Raw genomic sequence first — 27,088 nt, 5'->3', positions numbered from 1 at the left:
TTTATTTGTACAAGATTATTAGAAGACCCATACCTATTTGGATACCTTTTACAAATACTAAAGAATAATAATAAAAAAACCCCCACCAAAACACTATAGCAACATTTCAGGGGCGTTTGCTGACGGCCATCTTGGTTTTCAAAATTGCCACTATTTAGACAGTTTCTTTTTACAATATTACCATACCCAGGCAAATAAAACAATTGTTTTAAGTTATATACAGGTAGGTGGGCATGCTTTCACTACATAAGCAAGACTATTTATAATCTGTATTGGTCAAAATAAAAATGGTAACATTTTGGGTGTAGGATTTTCACAGGAGAAAGTTAAAAATAACAGATTTAAAAATAAAAATCCCAATTTAATCTAATTTACACTTGCAAGGAACATGATATTTTGGCATAGTTTTTTAAAAATTAAATATTGATTTTATTTTAACTAATGTCTATGATATACTTTAAGAGTATTTCCATGCATTTATGCCAGAGTAATAGTCTATACATACTTGTATTAAAGGGATTGGACTATCCTCAGTTTATAGCCGTTTCAAAACATTTTCGACAAGTAAATTATTAATGCATTATTAAAATTAAAATTTATTTATGTTTTCTTGCTTAGAATGTGATTATCTCTATAAGCCATGTATTTCTGGACATTACAGTATTTTGTATCTCAATATCTATTTTTGTCTAAAATAATTTCGAAGGTAAACATTTATAATTTTTTACAACGGCCAAACGAAATTAAAAAGAAATTGCAACCAAAGGTCATTCCAAATGTATTTATATGTAAAACATTTTAAGGTAAGTGTTTTAAAGCACCTGGAAAAGCAGGATGTGTATTTATTTTTTTGGTGGGGCAGGCCGATGTTTGCACGAATCTGGATACCAACGTTTATTTACATTTGCATTACTGCCAAACAGATTACGACTAATATTGTGGTTAAAATGATGGAAATACACATGTACATGGTGGACACATTTGAAGCTAGCTCATTCTGCCCAAATATCCCTATTATTTTTGCCCGAATTTGATGGGTTTTCCCCAGCACAAGGTGGGCAATTGCCCCTGCCCCCCTGTCACGTATGCTTATGGGAACAAACAGAAGTTGAGCTAGGTCTGGAAACGCAGGTTAGTCCCTTTAATAAACTTTAGAATCAGGACCCAAAATGTTACCAATTTTGATATGTCAAATAATAAAAATATTTTAATGTATAGCAAGCTATACTTTTTAAAGAATTGTATATCTTGGTTATCTGGTCCAAAACCAACCTGAGAATAGAAGAGTACTTTTAAAAGTAAAATTACATTTTAAAAACATTTAACAAGTAACTGTTAAATTAATAAAATCACCTGAATCACATGTACCATATATCAGGTGAAATTATTTACATATGTAAATGCAGGCATGGGCCGGTAGCTGTCGAATTTCATTGGCTATGAAACAGTTGCATTGCATGGTTACGTTTGCATTGCATGGTTACGTTATGAATCTTAAATACGGTACAGATTAAATAACTTTGTTAACAATCGGGACGTTTTCCTCTAAATAATCTGAGAAATATATTTTTTTAAATACTTATGGTTCCTTGCTTGAAATATTGTTCTGTGCACATCCCTGAGCTGATTCAGAGGTACTTTCATTTAAGGAAGCTGTATAAAGGTTTTTAGCATATGGCTGTATACCTTCGCGACTTTCGTAACCTCTTTTGGAATCTGTGCAGAAATACTGTTTTCATCTTTTATATGCTAATGGAAGATTCGTAATCATCATGTCATTCTTCATACTGGTTATGTGGATCACTAGAACCAATTTAAATGGTGAAGTATTTTTACAATAACCACCTAATTGCTACCTCCTACCTTGAGACATATTTTACAGTGAAATGTCATATTCATGTATGATAACATTACTGTCATTTTCATCATTCATGGTTTGATGCTTGTTGCCTGTCCTATGCCATACATTTGCAGACAATGCTGCAAGTTAACTCTGCTGTTTGACATGAGCAGTTATTCCTGAAGCAGGTATTTTTAGCAGTACATGTACATGTCATTACTTCCATAAGCTCTGGTGGACCACTGCAGACACATCAGTACAATGACTGGGTATGTTGTTTATAATTTCGGATATATTCACATTCAGTTCTTGTGATCGGCAGTTTTTCACAGCATGCCTTGCAGATGTGCTAGCTTGATGTGCTCAGCCACTTGGGAAGATGGTGTGTTTCAAGTGTTGCATACAAATGTTACATTGTTTCGTTTTGTATAGCAAACTACCAGTCCTTAATAAAGAGGCAGCTATCTGTGTTACATCAGGTGATGTCATATACTGCAAGTACCTGGACAAATTGGTCTCCCAAGTGTTGTTGTTGGGTTTTTTTTAGCTGTGGCCGTAATGTTAATCACTTGACCGTAGGCTTTTGTCATGTAAATTTGAACAGAATATTGCCACGTCCAGCAGAAGAATACCAGCAATGCAAATATACTACTCAAAAGAATTTAAGGGTCAAAAATTTATAACCAAATAAGTTTCAGAGTGTATTAGATTGATGATGTAAACGACACCAACATTTTTATTTATTGTTCCATATTTACAAAAAACCACAAATGAACGTCACTGTATACAAGAAAGTCACATGACATGCTGTCAAAGTTGAAGGTTGTCAAACATGGATTTTACACATTAGAACATTCGTTTAATAGTGTGTGAATCCACCCCTGGCGCGAATACACTCGACACATCGTTGCCTCATGCTGTTGATCAGATGTCTGAAGAACTCTTGGGGAATGGCCTGCCACTCTGCCATAAGAAGTTGACCCAGATCATGAAGGTTGGCCGGAGGGGCATGGTTATCCCGAACTCTCCTGCCTAATTCGCCCCAGGCGTGCTCTATTGGGGCCAAGTCAGGCGAATATGCTGGCCAATCCATCCTGGCGATACCTTGTTGTCTGAGAAAGTCCGTTACCACCCTGGCGCGGTGGGGTCTGGCATTATCATCCTGCAGAACTGCCCCGCCGCCAATCTGCTGAAGGCCTGGGAGAACCAACGGCCGGATAATCTCATTCAGATAGCGGATTCCATTCAGATTGCCATCCACCACATAAAGGGGGGTCCTGTGGTGGATAGAGATGCCGCCCCACACCATGACGCTGCCACCACCGAACCGGTGACGTTGTCTAACGTTAACGTCAGCGAAGCTCTCCCCAGGACATCTGTAGACACGAACCCGACCGTTGTTGAACTGGAGACTAAACCTGGACTCATCAGTGAACATCACTCGACTCCACTGAACACGTTGCCACCGCAGATGAAGCGTGCACCAGTGACGTCTGGCCGTTCTGTGGCGTGGTAGGAGTGGTGGTCGAACAGCCTGGCGACGGCAGCGTAGATTATTGGCTCTCAGACGATTGCGTATGGTTTGATCAGACACTCGAGTTCCAGTCGCAGTCCGCAGATTGTCACGTAATCGGCGTGCAGTGGTTGTGCGTTGACGTAGAGCCATATTGGTGATGTAGCGGTCCTCTCTATTTGTAGTGCTTCGGGGTCTTCCCGAACGTGGACGATTTCGAACAGAATTCGTTGCTTGGTACCGTTGCCACAGTCGGCCAACGACACTCTGACTGACACCAAGTCTCAGAGCAACATGTTTTGCGTATTGCCACCCTGAAGCCAAGCAATAGCCCTTCCTCGATCTTCGATAGTCAGTTGAAGTCGTACCATTGTCGAATTTGGAGTGTGCACCGTACACGAACGCAAGCTCCAATTATACGGAAATTCAGCATTGGAAACATGGAATACACGTGCAAAGCTTGCAAATAAAGCGCTTTGTGAAAAAGCAAGTTATGGGCACTTAGCAGAACTTTCGCTTTCGCCCTAATTTACGTGCAAATGTAAGCATGTTTTTGCCATTAGAACTAGTCGACAGTGTCAATGACAGTGGATTTTAATTCATTTATGGGTTGCTTAGACCCACTTTCGTCAAAATGGAACAATACCATGCGTGACATTATGGTCTAGCTAATATAATTGGCATTCAGAAAATAATGTCAAAAATATCGTCTGACCCTTAAATTCTTTTGAGTAGTATATATCAGTATCGTCAGACACCACTTTCTGTGTTTTTTGTCTTGATAACAAATCTCTCCAGTTCCTTGCAGTGCATGCTGTTATAGGATGTGATACCATAACTTACTATATATATATACTCTTCAAAAAAAGAAACGCAAAAGGGTACAAATGGGTTATAACTCCGATTTTATGTTTCCTACCGGTTCATGCTTTGTGAATATAAGGTCATTGCATGTCCCAAACACATTCCCACGGTTACATTCGATAAAACGCAGCTACTGTACAATAAAGTTCCAAAATGTGAATATTCGCAAAAACGCAGCCACGTGCAAACCATGTCACCACTGCACGGGCGTTGTCTACACGTGCAACATGAACACCGACAGTATAAAAGTGCAGGGTGTTCGCTTGCCTGGCCTCTGTATCTGGCCGACAGTTGACAATCCAGGACATGCCATGTCTCGGTGAACCGCAGAGAAACAATGCCATCGGCCGACTAGACGCAGGCGAATCCAGAACGGCCGTTGCCAGGGCATTCCATGTGTCCCCAAGCACCATCTCCAGACTGTGGGACCGTTAACAGCAACATGGATCAACACGTGACCTCCCTAGATCCGGTCGACCACGGGTCACTACCCCCGGGCAGGACCGCTACATCCGGGTACGCCACCTTCGGGAACGATTGACTGCTGCCACCTCCACAGCCGCAGCAATACCAGGTTTGCGCAGGATATCCGACCAGACCGTACGGAACCGCCTACGTGAGGTAGGAATTCGTGCCAGACATCCAGTTCGAGGTGTCATCTTAACACCACAACACCGTCGACTCCGACTGCAGTGGTGCCAGATTCATCGACAATGGCCTCAACTGCGATGGAGACAGGTGTGGTTCAGTGACGAGTCCCGATTTCTGCTCCGACGTCATGATGGAAGATGTCGCGTGTATAGGCGTCGTGGTGAACGTTATGCGGCAAACTGCGTGCAGGAAGTGGACAGATTCGGCGGGGGTAGTGTCATGGTGTGGGCAGCCATCTCACACACTGGCAGAACTGACCTGGTCCACGTGCAGGGCTACCTGAATGCACAGGGCTACATTGACCAGATCCTCCGGCCACACATCATTCCAGTTATGGCCAACGCCAACGCAGTGTTCCAACATGACAACGCCAGGCCTCACACAGCACGTCTCACAACGGCTTTCCTACAGAACAACGACATTAATGTCCTTCCTTGGCCATCGATATCACTGGATTTGAACCCAATTGAGCATCTATGGGACGAGTTGGACCGACGCCTCCGACAGCGACAACCACAGCCCCAGACCCTGCCCGAGCTGGCAGCAGCCTTGCAGGCCGAGTGGGCCACCATCCCCCGGGACGTCATCCGTACTCTGCTTGCTTCAATGGGCAGGCGGTGCCAGGCAGTTGTCAACACACGCTGAGGCCACACCCGGTATTGACTCCAGATGACCTTGACCTTGGTGGTGTGTCCTATCACTTACTCACAATGGACTAGAGTGAATTGTGAACAATCCTGCAACATTTGGTAATTATCGGACTCACCATTCAATAATTAAATCAATTCTCCAAATGTTACAACAATGTGGTTTTGCGTTTCTTCTTTTGAAGAGTATATATGGTCTGCAGGCACTGGGAGAACAAGAGGTAAACTTTCATGACCTGATCACAGCTGAACAGCGGGTTGCTATACAAGACGAAACAATACAATCGTCCTTGAACCACTTGAAGCACACTATATTTACAAATAAAAGAGAAATTTCCAAAATCAAAAGTCTGCTTCCTACTGATCTTGCACTGACTGAGCACATCAAGCAAGTTAAAACCATGATGTGAAAAGCTGACGACTAACAGAACCCGTGAAATGTAAATATATCTGACTGGGTGTGAAATTATAAATGGCATACCCAGTCATTGTACTGGTGTGTGCTCCACCAAAGCTTCTGGAAGTAATGGTATGCAACAGCTTTGCTAAAATGCCTGCTCACGAATAACTGTTCATGTCAAGGCTTATCTTGCACCATTTTCTGACAATGAATGGCTCCGGACATTTGTAATAATCCTAAAAACTATGCATGATGAAACTTACACTGATGAAGAACAGTAATGACATCGTACATGTGTATCACATTTTACAGTATAAATTGTTTCAAAGAAAGGAGACTGCAAATAAAAAATTTATGATTATTTTAAAAGGACTTAGCATTCAAATTAAAACCTTTTCCCATAAAATGTGACCAAAATATGCATTAATCTACTAATATATAAAAGTAATATTAAACATTTAAAAGTGTGTGATGTGACGATTACGAATCTGCTATTAACATATTGAATATGGTATCTCTTCACAAAACTGTTTCCAAAAGAAGTTACAATAGTTGTGAGTGTATTCAACCATGAATCACTGTAAAGTGTTTTGTCTAAAGAGTATTGTTTCAACACCATCTGTAGTAAGACTGATTGAGTGAGCATAAAGATGTGCATAGAATATTTAAAGCAAGGAACCATATAAGTATTTGAGAAAAAAAATATTGATCAGATTTAGATTAAGACTTCCCTTTCTAAGCACTAAATTAAATATGTTATTTCATCTGTACTATGTTTAATGTGCAAAATGTGAACGCCTAAACGTTATATTAGCCAATGAAATTTGACAGCTACTGGTCTATTTTAACATGCCTGCATTTACATATGTAACAAAGTTCACCTTATATATCATACATGTGATGCAGATGATTTTATATAGTTACTCGTCGATTTTTTATAAGAAATATAGATCTTTTGAAAGATGCCGTTTCAAGTGATTCTTGGACTTATACTCAATAAATAAAATTGTTATATTACAATAGTTTTAATATATAACATACAGGTTACAAATATTCTTGTATATGTAGTGATCATGGAATCATGCCTTTATACCAGTTTAAAACAAAGTTTAGTTTTGCCTGGGAGTGGTAGTATTGGAAAAACTAAATTTACAATGGTGGCCATTTTGAAAACCAAGATGGCCACAAGTAAACTCCACTTACATGTTGCTATATATTTGTATTTATTCTTTAATGTTTATATAAGGTATCTAAATAGGTAGAGGTCTTTTAATAACTTTGTACCTATAGGACATTATAGCATGGCACAGTAGACCCAACTAAAAAACGGTATTTTTTTTTAGCCTGGGGGAGATGTTTTTAAAATGGCCGTAAGAAAATTTGCTCAATGATGACAAAGTGTCATCATGCAGCTTCTGATTCAGGATAACCTAAATGACATAAAACCACCATAAAACATTGTATGTACCCTAGTTCAAGGTTAGGTCAAATTTTGGCATCTGGCAACCCAACTATCTGAAACCAGTGAAAACATGAAATCCCTGAAAGTTCATGTAATCTCTGTTTCACTTCATAAATATATTGAAATATCAACAAAGGTCAGTCTAGCATCATTGGGCCCATTGAGCTACATGTATTTGTCATTCCAGCCAATTGATGCACCATGACTTAGTATATCAAAGGCTTAGTATGTGCTATCCTGTCTGTGGGATGGTGCATATAAAAGATCTGATGCAACTAATGGAAAATTGAACCAGGTTTCCTCTCTAAAAAACTGGTCAAAGGCCATGGTATGTGCTTTCCTGTCTGTAGGAAAGTGCATATAAAAGATCCCTTGTAGTAGGGATTTGTCCATTGACTACGAGTCCAAATTACCAAATATTTGACATCCAATAGACGATGATTAATAAATCAATGTGCTCTAGTGGTGTTGTTAAACAAAACAAACAAACAAATCCTTTCTACGGCTATATGTCAAAATTACAGTATGTTTGACATATTAATAAATCAATGTGATCTAGTGGTGTCGTTAAACAATTTAAAAAAAAACTTTTTAACTTTTATATTTCAAAAGTTCTTTTATAAAACCTGTTTTCATTTGAATTAAAAGGGTTTTTAATATTGTAGTATTAAAGAAAATAAATTTGATTACCATATTGAAAAAGTCTTTACTTTAATGTTATATATAGTTTAAAGGTTTTGATGTTTAAGAGAAAAATAAAAACAGGCTAAAAATATGACATCAGTTGATTTCCAGTCACCCTGTATATGCAAGATAGAACTAGCTCATGTTAGAAAGAATAGCTAATTCTATTATTATGTTTATAAAAACATCATTAGGTTAAACAAGATAAAACCAAAAACAATTAAGGATTGTCTGTTATTTCTTTTATGTATGATAAAACAAAAATCATCCGCAAACGGCAAAGCCATTGAAACGATAACAGATGATTTTTTTTTTCATACTCTAATGAACTTAAAAAATAACATACACTTCTTTTAATTAAAGTTCAAACATACTTACTAATAACAACACTAAAAATTCATATTTTACCATTGAGCATAAGGCTGGTAGGTACAGGGTTCACAGCCCAGTACTGGCTCCCACCCAGAGCCAGTTTTCACGTCTCAGTGGGTAGTTGTAAGGCCACTACACCCTCTTCTCTCTCACTGACCACTAACAACTAACACACTGTCCCGGACAGACAGCCCAGATAGCTGAGGTGAGTGTCCAGGACAGCGTGCTTGAACCTTAATTGGATATAAGGACGAAAATAAGTTGAAATGAAATGAATGTGCTCTAGTGACGTTAAACAAAATAAACTTAATTTGCAATTTAGTATTTTTCCTACATACGTAGTATACAGATACCCATCAGTATTTTTCCTACATACATAGTATACAGATACCCATCAGTATATTTCCTACATACATAGTACCGGTATACAGATACCCATCAGTATTTTTCTTACATACATAGTATACAGATACCCATCAGTATTTTTCCTACATACATAGTATACAGATACCCATCAGTATTTTTCTTACATACATAGTATACAGATACCCATCAGTATTTTTCCTACATACATAGTATACAGATACCCATCAGTATTTTTCCTACATACATAGTATACAGATACCCATCAGTATTTTTCTTACACACATAGTATACAGATACCCATCAGTATTTTTCTTACACACATAGTATACAGATACCCATCAGTATTTTTCTTACATACATAGTATACAGATACCCATCAGTATTTTTCCTACATACATAGTATACAGATACCCATCAGTAATTTTCTTCACAGTATATTAATAAGAAATCAAATAATAAAAACTAATAATTTTACTCCTTCAGTAACAGATGGTTAAATATAAGTGTATATGAATGGGTGTTATTGAATGCATACATATATTGTCCATAATTAATAAGGATATAGCATGTGGTATTGGCCTTGAGATTGTTTCACCCCAATAAAAATCCCATAAAAGTGGAGTGGAACTGACTATATGCCTGCAGTATTAAATTCATGATACCTTTATATAGACGCGTACATATTGTACATTATTATCCACGTCTAGTTTAATATATAATTTTAAAAATATATTAACTCCTTTTAGCAAATGAAAAGTGTTTAACAACATTACAAAACATGTGAAGTCCGAAATTAATAATAATGGAGCTATAACTACATATATTGCTTGATTGATAATTACATTACAGTACAAGATTGCGTGCACAGTGGTTATTCCAAAGGGATCACCGGTAAATCCCCCCTTGTATGGTTAATATAAACATGTGATATATGCAATTGTTTGAAACGGGCTTAGCAATTTTTGTTCAGAAAACACTCTTCAAATGACACAATTATTTAATTAAAATTACTTTTTATTACATGTATATGGATAACAGACCTTGTGCATAAGCCAGGGAATGTGTGTGTGTGCATGTGTGCAAGTGTTCTATGAAACCTTTAAATTTTTTCGTCTCCGAAGACAAACTATTTTGCTTAATTTGTTACATTACATGAATAGAGTGCTTTTTGTGTAATGAGTATATAATGAAACAAACTTATCCCTGGCCACTGCCACAGTTGTCGATTAGCCACATTCATTATAGCTCCACAGGGAAATTGAGTTGCATGATCAGATGTTCTCTTGCACACTACTTCATTTACATTAAGTCTTAACGAGAGCAACTTTTGTTTTCACCTAATACCCCCATTGTCATCGGTGTGCCAGCCTGCACGGTGGCCCTCATCCATCCCGTTTCTATTCCCTCTTTCTGACAGTTTCATTACCATACGAAATCCTGCCGGTGTTATCCGAAGCACAATCAATGCCGGTCTATGAGATATATTCATTCCTGCTCACTTGCAATCAATCAGATTCCTTCATGTCATGTAGTGGCATCTCCCGGAGTCTTTGGCTTGGTTAATGTCATCAGCAATCGGAAGTTCAATTGACGACAGCTAGATCCAGTAAATTAACCATCAAGAGGTACGCACGGCGCTGCTGACTTGCCCTCTAAAGATCTTCATCGTCGTTACAGGTAGATGGCCACAGTGGAGCAGCATGTGTTAGTGGTGTTTTTCAACAACTTTCCAACCAGTTTCTTTGATGTGTAAAGTAGGTATGAAGTTTCAGACTTTTTAGAGAAAATTTTATTGGGTGTGATTTTGTTTTGTGTAAGTTGCTTTCATGTGTATAGTGTGAATTTTATTTAGACTTTTTAGAAAAATGTTGTTTATTTTGTGTGTGTGATTTTGTTTTGTATAAATTCTAGTTTCTTTGATCTATATAATTATAAATGTTTAACAACATTAAACAATGTGTATATATTCTGCATATGATTTTTTCTTTGATGTATAAAGTAAATATTCATGGTTAAGACAGTTGAAAATGTTTATACATGTACAAATGTGAATTTGTATTTGCCCAGGGGTGGGACACATAGCCCAGTGGTAAAGCACTTGCTTGATGTGTGGTCGGTCTGGGATCGATCCCCGTCTGTGGACCTATTGGGTTATTTCTCATTCCAGCCAGTGCACCACGACTGGTATACCAAAGGCCATAGTATGTGCTATCCTGTCTGTGGGATAGTGCATATAAAAGATCCATTGCTACAAATAAAAAAATGAAGTTGGTTTCCTCTCTAAGACTAAATGTCAAAATTACCAAATGTTTAACATAGAATAGCCAATAATTAATAGATAAATGGTCTCTAGTTGTGTCATTCTGAAGCAGTTATATCTGTTTGATTTGATGTATAAATGGTCTCTAGTTGTGTCATTCTGAAGCAGTTATATCTGTTTGATTTGATGTATAAATGGTCTCTAGTTGTGTCATTCTGAAGCAGTTATATCTGTTTGATTTGATGTATAAATGGTCTCTAGTTGTGTCATTCTAAAGCAGTTATATCTGTTTGATTTGATGTATAAATGGTCTCTAGTCGTGTCATTCTGAAGCAGTTATATCTGTTTGATTTGAATGTATAAATGTTTCTAAGACTGTTAAATTTTTTTTCTTGTGTCTTGTTTATACAAGTTCAGAAAAAAGGTGTGAATTTTTAAGACAGTTAAAATGTTTGTATGCATTATAAAGCAGTCATTGATGTTGAAAGTAATTTTAAATTTTGAAAAGCCTGAATATATTTATTTAGAAATTTAAATCAATGTGCAATTTAAATCATTTAGAATAGATCATTCCATGACTAGTCCAAATGCCATTTGTCTATACTTGCTAAGCATGATCATTTATATAGTCAAAAATAAAGTGGTTTTTTTAACGACATCACTAGAGCACATTGATTTATTAATCATCGGGTCATGGATGTCAAACATTTGGTAAATATTTTACATATACATGTAGTCTTGAGGAAACCTGCTATATTTTTCCATCAGTAGCAAGGGATCTTTTATATGCACCATACCAGAGACAGGACAGCAATACCAAGGCCTTTGATATACTAGTCATGGTGTACTAGCTGGAATGAGAAATAGCCCAATAGGTCCACAGAAGGGGATCGATCCCAGACCGACCACGCATCAAGCAAGTGCTTTACCACTGGGCTATGTGTCCCGCCCCTGGGCAAATACAAAATCACATTTGTACATGTATAAACATTTTCAACTGTCTTAAACATGAATATTTACTTTATAGCTAGACTGAGAAATAACCCAATAGGTCCACTGATGGGGATCAATCCTAGACTTGACCACACATCGGGCGAGATTTCACTTAAATAGAGAATAACTGAAAACTCCTAATTTCAACTTTAATGCTTATAGTGCTAGATATAGTTTGTTCATTCAGCTCAGTTCTCATATACTGTATGTTTTAATGTAATGAAATCAGGGCCATAATTTAACCTGTGCATGTTCATGGAATGAATGTTAAAGATGTTGTTTTAATTTATTATATATTATAAATAAAAAATAATATATTTAGAGAAACTACAGAAGTGTCCATTAGATACTATATTGATCTTACCAAAAAAATAATTTCAAAACATCCAATATAAAAGAGAATTGCCTCAGTTTTTAAAATTCTTGTGTGATATATTTATATCATGTAATGATCATGAGTGACCGGCCTCGGTGGCATCATGGCAGGCCATCGGTCTACAGGCTGGTAGGTACTGGGTTCGGGTCCCAGTCTTGGCATGGGATTTTTAATCCAGATACCGACTCCAAACCCTGAGTGAGTGCTCCACAAGGCTCAATGGGTAGGTGTAAATCACTTGCACCGACCAGTGATCCATAACTGGTTCAACAAAGGCCATGGTTTGTGCTATCCTGCCTGTGTGAAGCACAAATAAAAGATCCCTTGCTGCTAATCGGAAAGAGTAGCCGATGAAGTGGCGACAGTGGGTTTCCTGTCAAAATCTGTGTGGTCCTTAATCATATGTCTGGCGCCATATAACCATAAATAAAATTTGTCGAGTGCATCGTTAAATAAAACACTTCTTTCTTTCTTTCTGATCATGAGTGTATAATTGGTTTCTTGCATATCCTCAATAGACATTTAAATATCTTATCATTCCAAATTCACAGTGCTTTGTGCTTTCATTGTATGGGGGTGGGACGTAGCCCAGTGGTAAAGTGCTCGCTTGATGCGCAGTCGGTTTAGGATCTATCCCCGTCAGTGGCCCCATTGGGCTATTTCTAGTTCCAGCCAGTGCATCATGACTGGTATATAGGCTGTGGTATGTACTATCCTGTCTGTGGGATGGTGCATATAAAAGATCCCTTGCTGCTAATTGAAAAAAGTAGCCCATGAAGTAACGACAGTGGGTTTCCTCTCTCATAGATATTGAGAGAGGAAACCCACTGTCGTTACTTCATGGGCTACTTTTTTCGATTAGCAGCAAGGGATCTTTTATATGCACCGTCCCACAGACAGGATAGTACATACCATATGTCTGATGCTATATAACCGTAAATAAAATGTGTTTTGATTGCATTGTTAAATAAAACATTTCCTTCCTTCATTGTTAGAAATTGGTTTTGGTGTAGATGTTGATTTCAGTGTATGGTTTTGCTTTGATGTCTACATGTCATCACCAAAGAGCAGGCAATCAGATGTCTTTAAATTGATCACCAACATCAGTGTTTGAAATAAGCACTTGTCCGTTTGTCTTGACAAGTGAAAATCTGCTCGGACAAGCAAAATGTACCTTGGTGGACAAATAAAAATGTTCAGTGCAGTTTCATTTTGAGCAATCAAGAACATTGTCTTTGCACTTAAATAAAACAAATCATTTATTTGGACAAATGTAATTATAGGTAGACAAGAAGATTTTTAGATGTACTTGTCCGGTGGACTAGTGGAATTTTCTGCTTATTTCCATCACTGAACATATATGTGGAATATTGACTTTTGATATCATAAATATCACAGAATGTTCTCTTAAATGGGTATGTAAAAAAATAAACAAGCATGTATGGAAAAGTATATAAAAATTTCATTGTTGATAACCAGTAGCAATAGCCTTTGTGCATGATGGCAGCTGGTTTTATTGTGTCACTTGACCAAGTTTTACAATAACAATTTATTGTTGACCAAGTTTTACAATAACAATTTATTGTTGAACACCATTTAAGAAAAAAGATGACAGCAGGTTTGGTTTTGTCAATAGACAAAATGTTACAGTAATCATTTATTGTTAGACACCATTTTAAAAAGAATTCTGTTGAGGCGTCCTTATTCCTTTCTTTTATTTTAGCCCTTGATCATTTTCCTCATTGTTAATTATTCAGCATTTCAAAAAGAGAAGCTTAGACTAGAAAGACCCAGCAGCATTATTTTAACCTTAAGAGATTTCTCTCTTCAAATGAGTGTTGATATGCACAAATGTATTTTCCATTCTTTCAATGCCAGATTAGGTTTTCTGCTTCAGCTTTGGTGAGGAAAGGTCAGGATATCCCAGTGGACATCTGTTCATTTGAGAGTGTACTTTTCATCTGAGAATGGGCCCTTGTAAAGATTTCAGATCAAACTATTTAAAAGAACATGGATTGGTATAGTTGCATATACTTTTTCTTGGTGAAGTGTGAGATGTCATTGTTTTCTAGGTGTAAGCTAAACCATGGAACAACTTTGTCATGCAACATGGATGCCCATTGCCAATTATTTTGTGAATTGGATTTGGCAGCTCATGCTAATGCTGCTGATATTGTGAAAAAAACATGTTGGTATCTCAAGCAATGCCTTGGTGTAGAATTCTCATGTTGCCTGTATTTTGCCATTTAATTTTCAATAATTTTTTTCTTGCTTGCTTTTGTTGTGTTTTGTATTCTCTTAAAGGTCAGCTTTAGTGTTAGCACAGAAGAATCAGTGTTAATAAAGGGTGTAGCTGATGTGTGCTTTTGATGGAGAAAGAAAAAGAATGTTTTCTTAATGACACCCCAGCACTTGTTTTTTTGTCTGTCTGTCTTTGTCTGTAATGGTGAAGTTAAACAATACACTAAACTCAAATCTCCATACTCTATATAGAGATTATTAAATGAGCTTGTATTCATACTGATTTTAAGAAATGAGTGTCAGGATTATTGTATTGCCCAAGCGAGAGCGAAGGTAATACGTGAATCCTGACATGAGTTTCGTAAAATCAGTACGATTCACATTGAGTGTAATAATTTCTTTATTATCCACATTATCCAAAATATTATTTTCATGAATAACAAACTAAGACCATGTCAAAACGTTTCAAACATAACTAAAAAGACGACGAAGCGACATCATTTTCAGAAATGGCATCATTTTGATAAGCATTTACAGTGGGGAAGCCGCATTAAAGTATGACATTGCTTCACAAAATTACGTCATTTGCTTTGCACGTGAAATCATTATGACACGCATGGATCATACTGGTTATATTTTCCTGAATATCTTGAACTGTGGATAATAAATTTTAATCTTGCAGTACACTTATCCCCTTGTTAGTACTGAACTTGGAACATAATCCCCAGAGGACAATATTTCAGTTTTGTAACTGATAGGTGTACATATACATGTATGTTCATGCGATTTTTACCTAGGTAACCGATTGTTCAGTTATGTAAAAATAGTTGTGTACCCTAATCCTTACTTCCACCCCTTAAACTTAAATTATTGTTCTTAAATTATATTCTTCCTTAGTGATATTTCGACTGAGTTAGTTTAGCATTGAACATTTGACCTTTTATTCATTCGTTTATACTTATTTCCATGCTTATCTCGAATTAATGTTCAAGTACGCTGTCCTGGGCATGCACACACCTCAGCTACTTGGGCTGTCTGTCCAGGACAGTTAGTTAATGGTTAGTTGTCAGTGAGAGAGAAGTCTGTGTAGTAGTCTTACACCTACCCATTGAGTCGTGAAAACTTTCTCTGAGTGAGAGCTGGTACCAGGCTGCAAACCCAGTACCTACCAGCCTTATGTCTGATGGCTTAACCACTATGCCAACAAGACCTATTTTCCCCAATTAATGGATTCCAAGTTTAATGATTAAGCTCATTCTGTGGTACATCAGAAGAACAGTAAAAGACCTGCATGCATAAAAATTAAGCAGCATTGAACATGTCCAGACTTGTTTGCAGAATGTACTGGACATCCAGTTCAGGTTACCACAAAAGGTGTCTGAGATATATCCTAATAACTCTTTTAACTCTTATAACTTAGACTGTACAACACAAAAAATTCTTTGATGTAGACTACTTAATAAATGTTGATGGTTCTTTTTGTTCTATTCATAACCATGGACATGATTAATATCATCACTGTTTTGACAGTGATTCATGAGTGCATGTCATCACAGCTGTACTTACTCCAATGGGTTCTGTCCTGTGCTAGTTTTGATTGAGTAAACTAGTCTGGGAGATGTAATCTCCAGTAAAGGATATTCTTGGTAGTGGCTGTCAGCCTGTAGATGAGGCCACAGATGGAGATTCATGGAATCAAACACTATTTTGCCAAATTGCACTGTATAGGGTGTATACTACCAAATCAAATCCCATAGACGACAATAGTAACATATGCGGCTAAAACTCCTACCTGCAACATATCAACCGACATAAACGCCACGGATATAAATACTACCACCCCTGACACTTAAAGTGAATCAGAAAAAAATGGGGGTCAAACTGCTCGTTTCTGAGATAACGGGTAGCGTCTATGACTACCCTAGTTTCACACAAAATTCGAGTACTTTTTTTTACAGGTACCCCATACATGTTTCAAGCACAAGGCTACTTGACACATTGGTACTAGATGAAATAAAATTGCACATTTATTTTACCCACATGAAACTATTATTTTTTACAACCAACACACTCACATTTATAACCAATCACAGGACTTGTGGTGTTCACTTCTTTATCAAAAGTTGGGTGCACCTCGAACTTTGACCCAGCCGGAAGTTATTTGGTATAGTACTACCTATACTGATAACATACATTTTTCAAAAAGTGTCCAGCTATGTGTCTTTATGACAACCAGGATCTGGTGTATTCTGACATAAACTGACAACCTCACTGAAACTGTTGTTTCTACAGTGCAACCTAATATAATGTACACCTCAAAAAGCATATATATTGCATATAGTTTTGTACAAATGCAATATGTCATATTAAACAACAAAATGTTTTAAAATAAAACTCCTGAAGATATTTACTTTCAGTTGGGTGTGTGTACTCGGGTATATATGTAGAGACAACAAAGATAGTCAGAGTACCTCTACCCCTTTAAAGAATTCCATTAAAACACATGCACTTGATTGACCCCTAGACTATGAAGACCTTAACAGGCACATCAAGGAATTATCAGTATTAAAAAAATACACTGTCTGAGGAAGGAAACACAAACATGACTGTACCTGTATGAAGTAATGACTTAATGTCCTGAACATTAGTATTGAGAGGAAATCCTGTATGCTGGGTGTGGGTGTCTTCAAGTTACCAGGTGTGGGAATTTCAAATCCATCGGCCATGCTGATTTTCATAATGAACCATCAAAACTATTGGCAGCCACCAATATTCCTGACTATATTTTATTTATAGCCTACTGTAGTTGGAGGTTTTAATAGGTGTGATATCTGGAATAATCATGCAGCTTTAACATATTTATTTTTGATTAATTACAGAAAAAAACTATTTTTAAATGACAAAATTACCCGAACATCTATTTTCTTGCATTATTTTCTAATCAGGATGAATACAATATGTACATTAGATGTATTCCTGCAATCTGTAATCCGGCATTTTATTTAGCTAGTAACATTAGGTAATACAGCTTTAACAATAAAATAAATTTATCAACTTAATCCAAGGCAGATAATCAAATCTGAAAAAATTGGTTCTGAATCTAGTATAAACTCAAAATGCTTTTCATGAGAGCTAACTAAGTGATTATTAAGAAACAAAAATTATCTGGAGATCTAAGTATATGTTTAACAACCTTATTGTTATGTACAAATAAGAACAGAAGGCACAATAGTGACAACAAATTTAATTATGTTTTTGGTAAAGTTTTTCTTCAAATTTACTTTACATTTTGCATAAAACTACAAATTTGTCTAAAATATAACTTAGCACCCTATAAATATGTTAAAATGACAATAAAAATCAACTTCTTTACAAATTTGAGTTTTCAGAATTTCATACATAAAAAATTAACAATGTTAATGGAAACTTAAAGACATTAACCCACTATTGGCACATGCTATTTTTAATATAAAAATAAATTGCTATTAAAATCTTAGTTCAGGTTGCCTATATATAATACCATATTTAAGAGCAGTTGTATATGGCAAGTCAAATACCATGTAAAAAGAAATTATTGAAATCTTTACAGTATGAACTATAGGCCAAAACCAACTTTTCTTCAGTGCTAACTTTGATTCAAACTCCATTCAGAGCCATGTACAGAGATTATTGTCACGGTCAAGGTCATTGTGAACTTGCATGATCGAGTGATGGCTAATTAATCAACCAGTATAGTTTAATTAAATAAAATGACAAAATCATAATATTTTTTTATTATGCACTGAATATGTGCTATAGGGGATACCAAATCAAATCCCATAGACGACAATAGTAACATATGCGGCTAAAACTCCTACCTGCAACGTATCAACCGACATAAACGCCACGGATATAAATACTACCACCCCTGACACTTAAAGTGAATCAGAAAAAAATGGGGGTCAAGCTGCTCGTTTCTGAGATAACGGGTAGCGTCTATGACTACCCTAGTTTTGCACAAAATTCGAGTACTTTTTTTTACAGGTACCCCATACATGTTTCAAGCACAAGGCTACTTGACACATTGGTACTAGATGAAATAAAATTGCACATTTATTTTACCCACATGAAACTATTATTTTTTACAACCAACACACTCACATTTATAACCAATCACAGGACTTGTGGTGTTCACTTCTCTATCAAAAGTTGGGTGCACTTCGAACTTTGACCCAGCCGGAAGTTATTTGGTATAGTACTACCTACAGAGATATGACCTTGGTAATGTATTTGTTATATATAGTTTTGTTATTCACACTGAATGATGGGTGAAAGAAGTATAATGAAACTCAAGTTTTCATTTCCATGTGTACATAAATAAAAAATAAATAAATAGTAAAGGTAAAATTAGCCATTTGCAGGGTATAGGTGCCTGGTACTTACAAAAGTAAACGATGGTGTAATTGAAAGTTGATTGGTTGGTGGTAAATGATTATAACCAATGATCGTTGATGAAATTCCAGCTGATTTCCAGCACTGATCAGAAGCTTAACAAGTAGTGGATGGGCCCAATCAGTATAGTTTAAAAAAAAAAGTTTGTTTGCTCAATGACCCCACAAGAGCACATATTGATTAATTAATTAACAGCTATTGGATATCAAACATTTGGTAATTTTGATATATAGTCTGAGAAAGGAAACCCGCTATATTTTGTCATTGGTAGCAAGGGATCTTTTATATGCACCATCCCACAGACAGGATAGCATATACCATGACCTTTGATATACCAATTGTGGTGTACTGGCCGGAATGAGAAATAGCTCAATAGGCGCGGATCAATCCCAGACTGATCCCCACCCTCAGTATACAGACAACTGATAGCACAATCTTGGTACTGTGAAACCTGTCTTAAACTGGACCTTGAACTTTGATGTCGAGTTGTGATTTTTTTCCTGCACTGGTTCCTGATGTTTTAAGCCAGGATGTATGTAATGCATATGTATTTATTTTCAATTACTGTGAACCTATAGTGGTGTATTTTCCCAGTTTCATTAGGGAAGGAAGGAAATTATGGGTTTTCTTTAATGACTCACTCATCACTTAATTACAGTTATATAGCAATGGACATAATATGGTTCAGGACCATACAGATGATGTAAGAGCTAGGAAACCTGTTGTCACCACTCCATGGGTTATTCTTTTCGATTACAGCAAGGGATCTTTTATATGATGCATCCCACAGACATAATAGTACATATCACAGCATTTATCTCACCACTGTTGAGCACTGGCTGGAACAAGTATTAGCCCAATATAGGTCCACAAAAGGGGATCATCCTAAACAGACCATGCATCAGGCTATGTCCTGTCCCTTTTATTTGGGTATATAAAAGCACACATTTTAAAGGTGCAATCTAAATCTTGATTACTGTCTTCTAGATAATCACATTATAATATCAGTGTGTGATTTTGGTTTAAAAAATGTAAGTGTCATAAGGACTCCATGTTTGCAAATCTTTAGAGCCCAACATCAACCCAGTGAGCCCTGCCGTGTGTCTCCAGTTGAACACTAAATGTTTTGCATGAAATCATGGAAAAGATTGCTATTCAAGACTGTAGTTTCCAGGGATTTTGAGATATATGTTGACTGTCATTTCAAAGAATCAATGTAATTTGTACAAATAATTTTTACGAGCCATGTGGACTGATATAACATGAGCGGGACCACTGGGGCGGTTACCCTGGGTGCAAAATTCTGGACTTGTGAAAGGGACTCAGAGAGTGCTATTGGTCCACTGGTTAGGGAGCACAATACTTGCCTTGCCCCAGGTACTGGCAACCCACACTATGCCACTAGATACGCTAGACAAGCTAGAGAGTCCTATTTGATTTTTGCGACCCTAGGACTCCTGGACTGTCCTCAAAACCGCACAATGTAATAACCAATAATAGTCAAAATAGTAGATACCCATTTCAGGAGCAGATCTAAGATTTTGAGAAGGGGGTTAAGTTAGGCTGTCAAAGTGTAGCAGGGGTTATAATGCCAGCAAAACCTACAAGGACAGAATAATAAGCACACTTGAGAATGTCACATCGTACTGTGTGCATGCAGAAAGGAATGGCCATGTATTCGTGCTGGGTGAAGGTAGGGTAGACGCTACCCATTATCTCTGAAATGAGCAGCTTAACCTCCAATTGTTTCCGATTTACTTTAAGGTAGTATTTATATCCATGGTATACATGTATATGCCAATTGTTTCCGATTTACTTTAAGATAGTATTTATATCCATGGTATACATGTATATGCCAATTGATATGCTGCATGTAGAAGTTTTAGCCATATATTTTACTGTTGTCATCTATGGGATTTGTTTTGGTGGTATATACACCATATATAATGAAAATAATGCATAAATTTGTATAAACTCATGCTATTAGTTTTATTCCCATACCAACTCAAAATTTCAGTAAACACATTGCCCACCAGTTTAATGTTGGCTTGGCATACATGTACTGTCAACTTCATGTCAACTACTGTTTGTAAGTTTAATGCCTTCGATTTACTGCCATCCACACCATCCGCCATCTGCCAGTCACATTTTTTAACAGAACTCCCATCTAGCCATTATATATGTACCCTCAATACCGTCACCAATGATCAAAAGGAAATGTTTTATTTAACAACACACTCAACACATTTTATTTACAATTATATGGCGTCAGACATATTGTTAAGGACCATGCAGATATTGAGAGAGAAACCTGCTGTCGCCACATCATGGGCTACTCTTTTCTATTAGCAGCAAGGGATCTTTTTGTATGCACCATCCCACAGACAGGATAGTACATACCACAGCCTTTGTTACACCAGTTGTGGAGCACTGGCTTGAACGAGAAATAGCCAAATGGATCCACCGACGGAGATCGATCCTAGACCGACCGTGCATCAAGCAAATTCTTACCACTGGGCTATGTCCCACCCCTCCAATGATCAGGTCACAAGTATATCATACTGTAATTAACACGGTAATGTGTTGTATCATACTGTAATTAACATGGTAATGTGTTGTATCATACTGTAATTAACACGGTAATATGTTGTATCATACTGTAACTAACACGGTAATGTGTTGTATCATACTGTAATTAACACGGTAATATGTTTTATTACAGTAAATCACGACTGTATCATACTGTAATTAACACGGTAATGTGTTTTATTACAGTAAAGCACAAGTGTATCATACTGTAATTAACACGATAATGTGTTTTATTACAGTAAAGCACAACTGTATCATATTGTAACTAACACGATAATGTGTTGTATCATTCTGTAATTAACACAATAATGTGTTTTATTACAGTAAAGCACAACTGTATCATACTGTAATTAACACGATAATGTGTTTTATTACAGTAAAGCACAACTGTATCATACTGTAATTGACACGATAATGTGTTTTATTACAGTAAAGCACAACTGTATCATACAGTAACTAACACGATAATGTGTTTTATTACAGTAAAGCACAACTGTATCATATCGGATCCAGATCTCCCATATTAATAGTTATTTAAATGTTATGTGGTTGTTGCTTTTTGTTTGTTTGCAAGTGTACTTAAATTGCACAGTGAAAAAAAAAAAATCACCAGGAATTTGGTCTAGTGGATTAGCTTGATGGGCTAGTGAAAATCACAAATCCATTAGCCTGGTGCCTAGTGGCATATTAGACAATTTGTAAAACACTGAATAGTGGATGTTAATTTGAAGTTACACTGTAATTAAAATCAAAATTAAACAAATTACCATTGGAATTGTACAGATAAAATCTCATTTCTAATACAAGTGTACAGTCTTCCAGGAATCTGTATAAATCATAGGCAGCAGTCTTGAGAATCGGTCAGCCATTGAAAATATTGGAATGATTGTTTGATATTTAATTACACCCACATATTAAAAAAGCTATTGCAGTGATTTCACTTGGAAGAAAATTATTAAAAAGGGATTAGAGAAGAAATTCAATGACCCCATATGGCTAACCCTTTTCAATTCCAATGAAGTGAAAGGATTTGAGGCATACATAATATATTGCTATGGATTGTGATAAGCAAATTATGTTTTGCTTCTTTGCTTAAAAAAAATTATGCTCGAAGAATGTGTGGAATACGTGTGTATGTATTCTAAAGTGATACAGTAATAAAAAAGAAGATTTATCTGCAATTCCAGGGCCCGTGCCTATAAAACGTTTAAAGAGTCCAGACTCAATCTTTAATGACATCACATGCATACAATTTGTATGGCATTGTCATCACATTAGTGTCTCAGACTCTATTAGTGTTTTTGACTTTAAATGTTTTATGAGCACCATGCAGGCTTGATGTTTAATCACCTGTACAGCGTTACCATGTTTGTTACCATGTTTTCTACTGTTCGTCCAAAACTTTCCATATTCTCTGCCTAAAACTTTCCATATTCTCTGTACAAAAATTTCCATATTCTCTGTACAAAACTTTTCATATATTCTCTGTACAGAACTTTTCATATTCTCTGTATAAAACTTTTCATATTCTCAGTACAAAACTTTTCATATTCTCTGTACAAAACTTTCCATATTCTTAGTGCAAAACTATTCTTATACTCTGTACAAAACTTTTCATATTCTCTGTACAAAACTTTCATTACTCTGTACAAAACTTCATATTCTCTGTACAAAACTTTCCATATTCTCTGTACAAAACTTTCCATATTCTCTGCACAAAACTTTCCATATTCTCTGTACAAAACTTCCATATTCTCTGTACAAAACTTTCCATATTCTCTGTACAAACCTTTTCATATTCTCTGCACAAAACTTTTCATATTCTCTGTACAAAACTTTCCATATTCTCTGTATAAATCTTTCCATATTCTCTGTACAAAACTTACATTTAAGATCATTGTGCAGCCTAACCCTATGACCAATGTCAGTACCTAATTACCGCCAATATTAAAATTTCCAGATTAATTTTTTCATAACCCACTTCCATGGTCATATTACCTGGTAATAATTGAGCTAAATGGTGTTAAGAAAAGCACCCTGTACATCTGTGTAATGTCATGAATGCCATCCTATAGAATTGATTTTCTCAAACTAATTGACCCACCATTTTAGTGGTACATACATCAGGGATGTGCCTACAGCAAACAGGGTTGGGTGGGAATAACCATCTCTGTGAGATTGCGACTCGGCACTTTGATCAATTTAAGTACTTTGCCTAGCACTAAATAATGTCTCCCTTAATCGGGCATCAAAATAAATCGAGAACAGTCGTTCAGGTTGCTGGGAGGTTAATTTACCACTTGTGAAGAAAGACTATAACAGTATTTCGTTCTTTACAATTTTTAAAAACAAAAACAATGCCACTTAAATTTTGATTGAGTGTAGTCTGTATGTATGTATGTATGTATGTATGTATGTATGTATGTATGTATGTATGTATGTATTGATGTATGAATAACTATATATTGTATGTATGTCAGGTTTGACTATTACATAAATAGATATTAAAGCCTATGTGTATATATGTGTGTCTGTGTGTGTGTGTGTGTATGTATGTATGTATTTTCTCTCTGTGTGTGTGTGTGTGTGTGTGTGTGTGTGTGTGTGTGTGCGTGCGTGTGTGATATATTATTTAGATGTAAATTACATATAGATCTAACAATTATATGAATGAATAGCAAAATATCAGCTCGTCTTTGAAAGAATGATAATAGGAATTGTAACCTTAATAAATGTGCCATAACCTAAAGGTTACCAGGTTATGTATGGTTATCAATACATGAGTTAACAGGCTCTATGCTTAATTTGCTGCCTGTCTGGTTTGCAATAGATACAAAATCCCTGCTTGGCCACAGACTGCTTAAATCATCTTCCAACATTGATTTTGCTTTGCACTAAAAAAATAATTGAGGTGCTTGCATTGCAGGATCGAACCACCTTTGTGGATCAATTCAGCTGATTGGATTTTTTCTCGTTCCAACCAGTGCACCACGACTGGACAAAAGCTGTGGTATGTGCTTTCCTGTCTGTGGGAAAGTGCATATAAAAGATCCCTTTCTGCATTAGAAAAAATGTAGCGGGTTTCCTCTGATGACTTCGAGTCCAATGTACCAAATGTTTAACATCCAGTAGCAGATGATTAATAATCAATGTGCTCTAGTTGTGTCATTAAAGAAAACAAACCTTTTGAACTAAATTTGGTCTCTGCACAGTACTGGTATACAGGTACATTTAGAATATGGGTTATTCAACAGTTTTATAACAAAATCTGTCATTTTGTATACTACTCCCCGGTGTATAATATTTTGTAATCGGTACCCACTCTAGAATTAAGTAACAATTCCTTTTTCTGCAATTTTGACATACTTTAACCAACTTTATTGGATTTTCTGTTTGTGTTTTGGTTTGCATTGGTAATAAATAAACCGGCCTCGGTGGCGTCGTGGCAGGCCATCGGTCTACAGGCTGGTAGGTACTGGGTTCGGATCCCAGTCGAGGCATGGGATTTTTAATCCAGATACCGACTCCAAACCCTGAGTGAGTGCTCCGCAAGGCTCAATGGGTAGGTGTAAACCACTTGCACCGACCAGTGATCCATAACTGGTTCAACAAAGGCCATGGTTTGTGCTATCCTGCCTGTGGGGAGCGCAAATAAAAGATCCCTTGCTGCCAATCGGAAGAGTAGCCCATGTAATGGCGACAGCGGGTTTCCTCTCAAAATCTGTGTGGTCCTTAACCATATGTCTGACGCCATATAACCGTAAATAAAATGTGTTGAGTGCGTCGTTAAATAAAACACTTCTTTCTTTCTGGTAATAAATACTAAATAAAAAACATTTATTATGGAACAAAATGGCAATGATTAGCTGCATTTTACTTTGATATTGCTCATCTGCGGGACCTGTAGCACAAATAACAACGGGGCCACCTTTCCAGGATATATATATTTTGCACGCCCCACGGGGAAAGGGGAAAAATTACCTGGAAAAATAAATGTGTACATCACCACAGGGCCTCCTGAAGCACAGGGCACGTGCTACATGTGCTACTGGGATAAACAGGCTTTGCACATTGTTTTAAAACTGTTACACAGCTCTTGACAAATACCATGCATCCAACCACCCATCCTTTCTCATTCCAGCCAGTGCACCATGACTGGTATATCAAAGGCCATGGTATGTGTTATCCTGTCTGTGCATATAAAAGATCAGGTTTCCTCTCTTACTATCTGTGTGGTCCTTAACCATGTGTCCGACGCCATATAACCATAAATAAAATGTGTTGAGTGTGTCGTTAAATAAAATAAAAAAGTTCCTTCCTTCCAACCACCCATCCCTAATAATGTTTTGTAACTTGTTCCATGATATTCATCCCTAGCTCTTAGAGCAGCATGTAATTGTTGATTAGTCCATCAGTATTTTGTTTACTAGTTGTTAAAATATAGATACTTTTTATATTGAGAAAAAATGAGCATTAGATATGTAAAATATAAATTTCATGTTCTCTATATATAACTGTCATGCAGTGTAATATTTTGAAAACATTTTGATTTTTACACAAAGTTTTAAAATATATAAGTTAATTGATATTCATATTGTATTATGCTTTTACCCACAGCTCTTTACACTGTTTTCTTACATAATTATTTAAGTTTTATTTTTAATTTAATCCTATTCATACACTTACCTTTGTTTGACACCCAATAGCCAATGTGTATTTTTGTGCTGGTGGTGGTGTTAAACCATTCATTCATTCATTCATTCATTCATTCATTCATTTATTATTTGGTGATTTTTGTTTTGCCTTCACAGTGGCGGCAATGATGGAGTCAACTTTTGAGTTAAAGGCTGATGTTAAAGTTTCATGTTTAGATCAGATTCATACAAAATAGAAGTACTACAGGTCAATGAAACTTGGTTTATAGATGCACTTATGGATGTTCATAAAGTTTATGGTGTAGGCAAGACATGTAATTTTGTGGAATTCTCGTTTTAAATTGAAGTTGGTATTTGGCCGTAAATTTTAACATGAACTTGAAAACACAACAATTTTGCTTTATAGATACAACATTCTTGCACTGACCCAGTGAAACTGGGGGTCGCTAAAGAGTTGTTAGGGTTACAGTAAACTGAATGATTTAATAAAAGATTGGACTAGTTGCCGATTCATCGTGATGGCAAACAGTGGGCACTTGACAAATATTGGTCTAGGAAGGATGTGCTTTAATTTGTACCGAGATGGTTCCGATCGTGTTAAACCATCTCCGTTGTGGCTTATTGGAAAACTGTATTCCAACAGAAACATCACTTAGACCAGTCCAATGTGGTTATCGTTCAAGTCAATATTAGAGCACAACGCTTAGATTTGAATATTCGAACTGCTCACCGTAGAAAATGTAA

The 27,088-nt window shown here is 36.4% G+C and overlaps 1 long non-coding RNA gene across 2 annotated transcripts in view; it reads left to right on the top strand.

Moving 5' to 3' along the window:
* LOC121384447 overlaps window positions 1–27,088 on the top strand; it is a 220,808-nt gene that overhangs the window by 25,349 nt on the left and 168,371 nt on the right. Inside the window, exons 3-4 of one of the 2 annotated variants that reach the window (XR_005959388.1) lie at window positions 10,477–10,557; window positions 14,307–14,700. The exons of the other annotated variant lie outside the window; for it this stretch is intronic. This is a non-coding gene — a long non-coding RNA (uncharacterized LOC121384447). Of the gene's footprint in view, window positions 1–10,476; window positions 10,558–14,306; window positions 14,701–27,088 lie in introns of those variants that run through there. 2 annotated transcript variants of the gene reach the window in all.

This window comes from Gigantopelta aegis, chromosome 10, assembly GCF_016097555.1.
Source record: "Gigantopelta aegis isolate Gae_Host chromosome 10, Gae_host_genome, whole genome shotgun sequence".
NCBI classification, from domain to species: domain Eukaryota; kingdom Metazoa; phylum Mollusca; class Gastropoda; order Neomphalida; family Peltospiridae; genus Gigantopelta; species Gigantopelta aegis.
Note: the sequence above shows the minus strand (reverse complement) of the source record. Positions and strands in the feature narration are given on the sequence as shown.